The 10,145-nt window shown below is 42.6% G+C and overlaps 1 pseudogene across 1 annotated transcript; it reads right to left on the bottom strand.

The window, feature by feature from the left end:
- Positions 1-4,236: 4,236 nt before the first annotated feature.
- LOC311114133 (polyamine deacetylase HDAC10-like) lies at positions 4,237-9,001 on the bottom strand (annotated as a pseudogene). Its single transcript has 11 exons — positions 8,927-9,001; positions 8,513-8,757; positions 8,310-8,436; positions 8,134-8,196; positions 7,968-8,025; positions 7,795-7,886; positions 7,555-7,661; positions 6,973-7,040; positions 5,831-5,956; positions 4,519-4,640; positions 4,237-4,399 (listed from the first exon to the last, which is right to left on the bottom strand). The product of its transcript is annotated as a polyamine deacetylase HDAC10-like (transcript).
- Between the last annotated feature and the right edge of the window lie 1,144 nt (positions 9,002-10,145).

Below are 10,145 nucleotides of genomic sequence, written 5' to 3' on the forward strand. Positions count from 1 at the left end.
TGCATAATACATTCTCCAGTGTTGACTGAGTATTAAAACATGAAACATAAGTGTGCTGGAGTATGGGTTGCGGTTAGCAAAAAGGAGGAATTAAATACTGACATTGGGGTAGATTAAATACAAACAATCTGAGTCTCTTCAGGCCAGTCCTCGGGGGTATCCGTAAGTCCCACGGCACTGATACGAAGGGTGAATGTTGTCTATTTCCCGTGGGTTCCTTCATCGTTTAGGCTTAAAGTGGGCACAAGCACAGTGCCTTCATTCTCCTCACACTGTAGCTGTGTGTGTGACTGTATGTGACTGTGTGTGACTGTGTGTGGCAGGCAGACATCACTCTGAGTTCTTGTAGTTGGTGAACATGTTGTACAACACCCTCAAGGTGGACTTCAGGTTCAGGTTCACAACGTCTAAAACCAAACAAGGCACACAAAATAAGTAATGAATTATTTATAAAAACAAAAATAACTAACTTCTCTCTGAGAGGGAAGATCACAAACAAAAAGAAAAGCTCATGCTGCTTGACTGATTCTGGGTAATATTGGTATGCAAACATAAAACTTTATATTCAGGAAGATAAGCGCTGGCGGGGTGAGGTTGGGTGTGTGGGTCACAGGCTGGCTTAGACATACACCAATGTTCAAGTATCTAAAGTGAGGCAAGAGCTCTACCTACTGGACATCTAAGGCATTAAAGCTACTCAAGCATCATGAGCATTCTGATGATAGTCTACCTTCAGCAAGCTTCCCTCTTCTACTGAATGTTCACTGCCTACATTCCCCATGCGTTACTGCCCTCCCTGTTCATCTAATGCAGGTGTTCCCAAACTTTTTTGGCCCGCGACCCCATTTTGATATTTGAAAAGATTTGCGGACCCACCATCTAAAAAAAGTTATGTAATCTACGGCCAATGTTTACTTTTTTTATTGGGGCTATGACAGTCCTCCTCCAGCTCATTGTTGATCCAGTCTATTAACACCTAAACACAACAACATCTATTAGCATCAGTGCTTGTTCTTCAAAATAAAGGGATACATACTACTGAGAGATGTGGATAAGACACAGTCACCTACCCTCTGAAGATCTTTGAATTTAGGATTCTCTCTTGAGGCTGGGTCCAGCATGTTCCTCTCAGCATTCTCTTCTAAGAAAGATATTGGAAGAATAACACTCAACGGCGAAGCCAGAGGGCTACAACTGATACACATAGAAATAGTACACATCTTCCACATTCTAAGAGTTCTACGCTCTACACTCTGTTGGACAGGACAGGGACTCCAGCCACAGTAACAGAACATCATCTAACTACCCCTAGTACTCTACAGGGACAACACTGGCCAGCAGTGGACAGGACTTGAAGGAGAGCATGGATACTACTACACTACTGCACTGACAGGTACCATGTTGTGTTTGTGTACCCAATCTAGCAACAGCAGTATTGCATAGGAAGGTGCATGGAAACACAATATGACTGAACTATTATACTGTATAAGAGAACAGTCTATTGCTGAATAAACTCAGACAGCAAAGTGATATTCCAGTTTTTTGGAGGTAGGCTACATACGAAACCTAACTGGCTATCATTCTAGGTTAGAGATGTTAATCATAGTACTATGTGGTGTACAACTTCATCCTTATGCTATAAGCATTACTTTCAGATCTTTATCTGTTCTGCTGCATTGAACAATTAATCCTGCAGTAAATGTATTCCTCTTAATATACAGTATATATACAAATGTGTACTTATTTAATTGATTTAATAAACAAACTATGCAACACCCAATGCCCCTGTGTGAAAAGTAATTGCCCCCTTACAGTCAATAACTGGTTGTGCTACCTTTAGCAGCAATGACTGCAACCAAACACTTCCTGTAGTTGTTGATCAGGCTCTAACATCACTGTGGAGGAATTTTGGCCCACTCTTCCATGCAGAACTGCTTTACTCAGTGACATTTGTGGGTTTTCAAGCATGAACTGCTCGTTTCAGATCCTGCCACAACATCTCAAATCGGGTTTAGGTCTGGACTTTAACTAGGCCATTCCAAAACCTTAAATGTTTTGCTTTTCAGCCATTCTGATGGAGACTTGCTTGTGTGTTTTGGATCATTCTCTTGTTGCATGACCCAGCTGCGCTTCAGCTCACAGACGGATGGCCTGACATTCTCTTGTAGAATTCAATAATGTTAAGTCTTCCAGGTCCTGAGGCAGCAAAGCATCCCCAAACCAAAACAATACCACCCCCATGCTTGACCGCTGGTATGAGGTTCTTACTGTGGAATGCAGTGTTTGGTTTTCGCCAAACGAGATGGGACCCATGTTGTCCAAAAAGTTCCACTTTCGACTCATCTGTCCATAAAACATTCTTACAGGAGTCTTGATGATCCTCCAGGTACTTCCAGGTGATTTCTGGCAAACTTGAGTTTACTTTTTGGGCGACATGGGTCCTGTTATGTCAGTATTTCATTTTTTTTCTGCATTCATCAGTGTTGTCTTGAGACTAGCTTCCATCCCCTCATGCCAGGGCTATCATCACTTTCACCAACCACCACAATGGGGCAGTCTCCTGCTGTACTATGAGTGACACAGATGGAAAACAAGCTTTACCTTGAGGAAATACAATATATACCAAATAAAATACAATTGTATTTGCCACATGCGCCAAATACAACGGGTGTAGACCTTACAGTGAAATGCTTACTTACAATCTCTTAAACAACAATGCAGTTTTAAGAGAAAAAAAGTGTTAAGTAAAAAATAGATAAGTAAAAAATGTTTTAAAAAAACAAAAAAAACAACAAAAAACAAAATATATATATATATATATATATACACACAAATAAAAAACAAAGAGCAGCAGTAAAATAAAAGAACTGTAGGGAGGCTATATACAGGGGGTACCGGTTAGTCGAGGTAATTGAGGTAATATGTACATGTGGGTAGAGTTAAAGTGACTATGCACTTTATACACTTTCACAATGAAGCAAGTGCCCAGAACACAGACAGACATTCTAAGTGTGTATGAGTGGAATTTACTGGGGTTCCTCAGCAATTAGAACCTAAAAAAAGACAGGAGCCAAACCTTGCAGCTGTCCTCCATAATCACCCGACCTCACCCCAATTGAGATGGTTTGGGATGAGTTGGACTGCAGAGTGAAGGAAAAGCAGCCAACAAGTGCTCAGCATGTGGGAACTCCTTCAAGACTGTTGGAAAAGCATTCCAGGTGAAGCTGGTTGAGAGAATGCCAAGAGTAGCAAAGCTGTCATCAAGGCAAAGGGTGGCTACTTAGAAGAATCTAAAATATATTTTGATTTGTTTAACACTGTTTTGGTTACTACGTGATTCCATGTGTTATTTCATAGTTTTGATGTCTTCACTATTATTCTACAATGTAGAAAATAGTAAAAATAAAGAAAAACCCTTGAATGAGTAGGTGTGTACAAACTTTTGACTAGTACTGTATGTTTATTACATCATGAGGAACGCCACTTGCCAGTCTTCTTTCTTTGCTCTAGTTGTCCATAGAAAATAGGTTTTGCATTAGACACATTTCTATAACTTCTATAGACATCACAGCTGTATCAGTGGGCTATATATTCTCTGACCAACAGCATCCTGTGCATGTGGTCCTCTGTAGCTCAGCTAGTAGAGCACGGCGCTTGTAACGCCAAGGTAGTGGGTTCGATCCCCGGGACCACCCATACACAAAAATGTATGCACGCATGACTGTAAGTCGCTTTGGATAAAAGCGTCTGCTAAATGGCATATTATCCTTTGTATTAATACTGAATGACCCCATGACTTTAGTTCAGTTGTGCAACCAGGAAGTTCTCAACTTCAATCACACATGGACGGATGAAAACAGACAGTAACCATGATAATCATATATGGAGATTACACAGCGCTGCAAGTTCCAGACATTTTCAATGAAGAGATAGTAAAATGGCCAACAGATCGTTGAATCGTGGAAGGCTTGGAGATGGATCTTCTCCCCTAGTTACAAGCCAAACTGGCGTAGAGATCACTTCAGTTCCTGGATTACTTTAGTCCAGGTTCTTTCCTTTTTTTCCCTCTGCCTCTTTCCCCAGAGCAGCTTTAAAAAGGACATAAATACATTAACGATCAGTGATCAGAGTCTCTTCTTGAGGTTCAATACAAAGGACTATTACAGTTTTCTACATTTCTATTATCCATTGGAGTTACTGATCAGGTTCCCCTAGAGGCTGTGATCATCTGTTCACCTGTGGTCTGCAGTAGTCCCGTGTGTCTGCAGCCTCTGTCTCAGTCTCTCCATGGCCTCCACGTCCTCAGGGAGAAGGGTATCCAGGGGCCCCAGAGAGGGGGCCGGATCCCCCAGCGGAGAGGCTGTCATGGCCCCTACAGCCCCCTCCTCACCCTCCTGGGCTATGACAACAGTGTGTTAGACTTCGAGGGCCACTGTCATCATCTGCCTTCTCATGAACATCTGTTTTTTTACAAATCAAAATATGCCCCTCAGTGCCCTCTCTGAGTGTCCCTCTCACCTGTAGGAGAGCCAGTGAGTGACCCTGTGCCAGTCCCTAGAGCAGGCTGGTGATCTGTGCCCAGGCTGCCTCCCGACCTCGCAGCCCGGCCCCCACGCCAGCAGCACCAGCCCTGGGTCGTACTGAAAGGCCAGGGGCAGGAACAGACCCAGCAACAAGAGAATCATGTATTCGGAGTACTGTAAGATTCATTCTCCGGATAATTTACTGTACCTTTTTCAGATACACATAAACATGACATCTGGATTTCTGATCCTCTGGCTCCTTACTGCTGATCTGCACCATTAGTGCTTTCCTAAAGGAGAGAGGTGAAGGAGATGGTAACAGTTAAGAAGGGTGTTTATTACTGTGTGGTTACTCAACATACTGTACAAACATTCTCACCCGTTCTGTGATTTATGCCGGGATCTCCCCATCCCCCAGGAACACCACCAATAACCAGTGAAGAGAAATCACACACCAACAGTGTTCGCCACCAATATCCCTGCTGGTTTATGCATGTCCAGTATTGAGAAAGGACTCAAAGTCAAAAGGTCATAAACGTTGTGTACCATTTGGTGAGAAACCTCCCAGCATGCTGCACGGCACACAGCATCATCACAGTGACGTCAGGCACCAGAGTCTGACCATTACAAACAGTTAGCACCACAATGACAGGTTAGCTAAAACAACACCACAGAGGCCAAACCACAGAGACCACGATGCAGTCTTTCTCTACTCCTTGTGGTGCTGAGAATAAAAGCCCCATAGTTTGGTTCCTAATACATAAATACACACACAATAACCTCCAGGAATAGCAATGAGGCACATTTATCACAAGCAAACAGAGGCTACACAAAATGAATTAGTACTAAAGAAACATTGGCAAACATACTGTGTAATCTGCAACAAATAACAATTAATGCCATTTGTAATATGATGCAAGCTACTTAGAATCAGTACAATGAAGCACTGTCATCTTCACAACAATGCTATCAACAGCTATATCACCACTTGTTCCTTTATCTTTGCAAAGAGAGCATTGACACTGCAGCGAGACAAGACAGCTTCCTCATCCTGTGGCTCTTCGAAAAAGTTTACCCTGGTTATAAAATAAGACAGCATTACTAAAGCGTCACCAAAAATGTCAAATGTTTCATACAATCAATGATCATATTATCAAGAAAAGCATACAGTGATTGAACAGGAACTATGATCATGCACTTTAAAGTAACTGTCCAGTGAAAATCTCACTTAAAGGTTCATAGTCTGTTAACGCAAATAATCTTGTTGACTCATCCTATATTCATATTTGTTGGCATAAACTGGTGACATCCACACCACCTCCTCCTTTTTCTAACCATCCCCCTCGCCTTTCTGACCCTCATCAGCCTGCACATCCTATTCCTTCTCTGCCAGCTTACACCGTTTAGTGCTAGGCTCAGACACGGTGGGACAACTGGGGGGGAGAAGGAAGTGAAGGGAGGGAGAGAAGAAAGAAAAGAGGAATAGTTCCATTAGGGCAATGCAGGTTGATATGTTGTAAATGGAGTGATGAGATCAGAGTGATTTCATATAGGGCTGGCACAATTACCATATAAAAGACGGTTATGGATGAAGACGACAGTCATGTAAATTAAATAACCGTCGTAAACCGTTTTTTTTTTTAAATGGGGGGGTGGGGGGGAGCAGCTGACTGAAGACTGGAAGGCTGGGCATTGGTGCAGTTGAGTCCGTTTCTGCGTTAACATGAGCTCTTAACAACTTGATTAAACTTTGTTGCAAGCAAAGTGTTGTAGCAACTGCTGAATAGAATGGGCTTGGAACCTCTAACCCTGGCAATTTGACTGGTAAACTCATGTGTACACTCGCAATGGCTGCCTGGTATTGTGATGCAATAATTTCCATTATTGGTCATGTAGAATGTTCATTCAAATGATGTTAACTGATGTGTCTCATGCAATGGAATGTATTTTTTGTAATGTCAGTTGAGTTGAATCAACAAATCACAGCACATATTGATGGGTACACATCCAGTTTTTACTTCCTGCTTTGCTCCTAGGTCAAAAATATACAGGTTAAGACAACATCGTCACAAATTTGGGACCAGCGCCGTTTCTAACTACCAGCACTGTGGTCCAATTGTTGCAAAGACTTATGGGATATTAGAATCTCGTTGTCTTAACCTTTGTCATCTTCAACCTAGCTTTGCTCCTATGGGTACACTTGCAATAGCCGCCAGTCCACCCATTATGCAATCATTGACTTGAAATGGGGACGCCTGTTCTATTAATTATATTTATCTGGCAGAACATGCAGTCAGGAGAGGAGGAAAGGAGAAAATGTGCGTAAAAAAACCGAAATATTATTTTTGTTGCTATTCGAACGGTTATTACAGAGACCGTGGCCATTTTGCTGGTCAATTACCTTCATCCAAAATTCCATGTCCGTCACAGCCCTAATGTCATATAGTACCTGTGTGTTTGAGACAGGCCCAGTATGGCTTGTGAGTGGATCTGACACACTGAATTGACTCCAGAGCACTGCAGGGGCAGATAGAAAGAGAGAGATACAATGCAATGCTGTAACGGTACATTACATTTTACATTTACGTCATTTAGCAGACGCTCTTATCCAGAGCGACTTACAGTTAGTGAGTGCATACATTATTTTTCATATTTTTTATTTTTCATACCCCCATGGGAATCGAACCCACAACCCTGGCGTTGCAAACGCCATGCTCTACCAACTGAGCTACATCCCTGCCGGCCATTCCCTCCCCTACCCTGGACGACGTTGGGCCAATTGTGCACCGCCCCATGGGTCTCCCGGTCACGGCCGGCTACGACAGAGCCTGGATTTGAACCAGGATCTCTAGTGGCACAGCTAGCACTGCGATGCGGTACAAGCTACATAATGTTTTATATTTACATTTTTGTCATTTAGCAGACACTCTTCTCCAGAGCGATTTACAGTCTAGCATTCTACTTATAAGTGCTACTTATGTTATAGCAGATTTAAAGTTTATGAAATGCCTTTATTGAGAAACTAGCCAACCTCTCACATGGGCCGTTCAGTTCTGATGTTTGGTGGGCAGGATCTCCAAGTAAGGTCTGGACGGTCTGGTACACTGATTGGGCTAGTGAGGTCAAGTTGTACCCTCCCTAAAACAGTTTTAGAGTGTAAAGAGGAGTTAAGAACAGTAGCAGTTAGAAACAGTTCCTGTTATATTCATGTGAGTCAATTCCTAAGAGAGTGACACTTAAATATCACTGTTAGTCTATGAGTGACAGTCACCTCCAGGACTGCACACAGTTTCCCCCCAGCCAGGGACATCAGGAGGTGGGTATGGTGGGCAAAGATGTCTGGTGGGAACACTGGGACAAAACCTGAAAGACAGATTAATTATAATAAAATTACAATACGCTCTACACTCGTTTGGTTATTCATAGAAAGGTAAAATGCCTTACCTCTGGGTCTCAAATGGCAGTCAAAGCCAGAACAAACAAATACCAAATCTTGGCTGAACTGGAACAAAGAGCCTTCCTTTAATTCAGTCATCATTTGAGATTGAAATGTAGAGACTGGTCATGAGACATGTTTTGTGAGTGCTGCAGATGCAGGAGAATGCCTCACCTCATATGCAACAGGCAGGAGAACATGGAAGACAGAAAGGTAATCACTGTTCTCCATCCCCACCTGTAACCAGTCAAGAGATCAAATGAGAACTGAAGGCATAATGCTACTGAGGAAGAAACAAGGGCTTCTTAGAATTGAAATGACTTCTAGAATTCTACTCCTATGGTATTGACCTTGTTCCAAGGTACGTTGATGTTGAAGCCAGCGCCCTTCTCTTTGCCCACACTGTCATAGTCTGACTCCCTCAGGTTGGGCCAGAAGCCTTGGTGCTCATAGCAGTGACAGGAGAAGTAGAGCACAAAAGGAGACAAAGAGGGGTGTCAGTCAGGATGGATTACTATCCAAAAGGTCCAGTTAGAATCAAGAAAAAAGACACTTTGGGTCATCCTCGGAAGAGAACTGTACCCCCTGTCCATGATGCACGTCCCAGTCCACTATCAACACCCTGGGCAAAACAAACAGCAGCTCACCCCAAATTCTGCCACCACATTATGTTCCCTGTCCCTTCATAATATAAACCCACCTGACCAGAGCCATAACGTTCCTCACTTTCCCAGTCATCACACTGTCCACCAGCTGGAGAGTGGCCCCAATGGTCAGCTTGGCACAGTGGTAGATGTTCTTCAGTTGACCAAGCAGAGCATGGGTTTCATACTGTAGCTAGCCAGCTAATCTCTGCTTCAGAGTCAAGTCCTGTCCTTTTTTATCTGTTTTTTTTTTACCCTGACTGCACTACACATTTCTCAATTGTGACAACAAAGATAATGATTGATAGTCCATTTCATCTCACCGGGTGGAAGTAGACATCTCCATACTGCAGAGTGCATAGATCAACATAATACGCAATAAGGATGGAGACTTCCATAGGAGTTTGTGGCAGGTCATCTGCTCATAAATCAAAGCAGTTCCGGATATCTTTCAACAAAGTAATCGAGACTTCAATGGCAGTAGGACGGGAACACAACTTTAAAGCAAAGTTGAGGGACTGTTGATAGCTATACCTGTACTTTGTAGAACACGCTGCCGAGCAATACAACTTTATATTGGATTTAGAGGAACACATTTATCGGTATCTATAGCAAAGGGCGCAGACATGTTTGTGGCACGTGCCCACAGGACAGTTTTGATTGGTTTTCATATCAAGGAACGTTCACATTTACAATTATGTTAAGTAAGAATTTTAATTATAGATTATGTGATGTACAGATGTTGAGCTAAATAAAATAAAAACGGTGAAAACTTCTCTCCCTTGTGGTATGAGTTGGTATAATAGCGTACTTAGGTCTTGTGAAAACAAAATATGGTGGTCACTCACAAGATTACACCAGTCCTGCTAGAAAATTATGTGCCAGTGTGATTGTCTTCCATATCCCCTAACACGGATTCAAATATATAAAGAACTCTGAAGTGCTCCGTTATCCAGATTTGTTTTCAGAGCATGACATAACAGAAACTTAAGTAAAACCGCATGAGATCTCCTCAGTATACCAGGGTAAATGGCTGGTGACTGGATCAAGTCAAACACATTAGATTGTAGCCATGGCACTGATGGCAGGCGATGACTACAGTAACTATAGCCAGCTGGCAAGAGCCACCCTGCCAGATTGTCAGCTCCACAGCACCTGCCATGACCAGCAGCAACAGGGGCACGGTCTCAGTGCCGACTGGAACCCAAAACAAAACACTGATCTGTCATTGCCAGGATGCATCTTTACTGCCTCCAACCTGAAATAAGTGTCCCCAAATCCCCATATGCACTGAGCAACAACACAGTACTATAAATGTCAATGTCTATTGAATAGAAGTGTTTTGGTCAAGCAACATTGGTTTTATGACGGTAGATGCTGCAGAAAAGCCCCCCATTGTTTTGATGATGGAACTGTAATTCATAGGGTTGATCTTCTTGGGCTGAATAGTTACATTTACATTACATTTTAGTCATTTAGCAGACGCTCTTATCCAGAGCGACTTACAGGAGTTACTACAGACAACATGATACCCTGAAAGTG

This window comes from Coregonus lavaretus (assembly GCF_964263955.1).
Source record: "Coregonus lavaretus genome assembly, contig: HAP1_SCAFFOLD_3141, whole genome shotgun sequence".
NCBI classification, from domain to species: Eukaryota; Metazoa; Chordata; class Actinopteri; order Salmoniformes; family Salmonidae; genus Coregonus; species Coregonus lavaretus.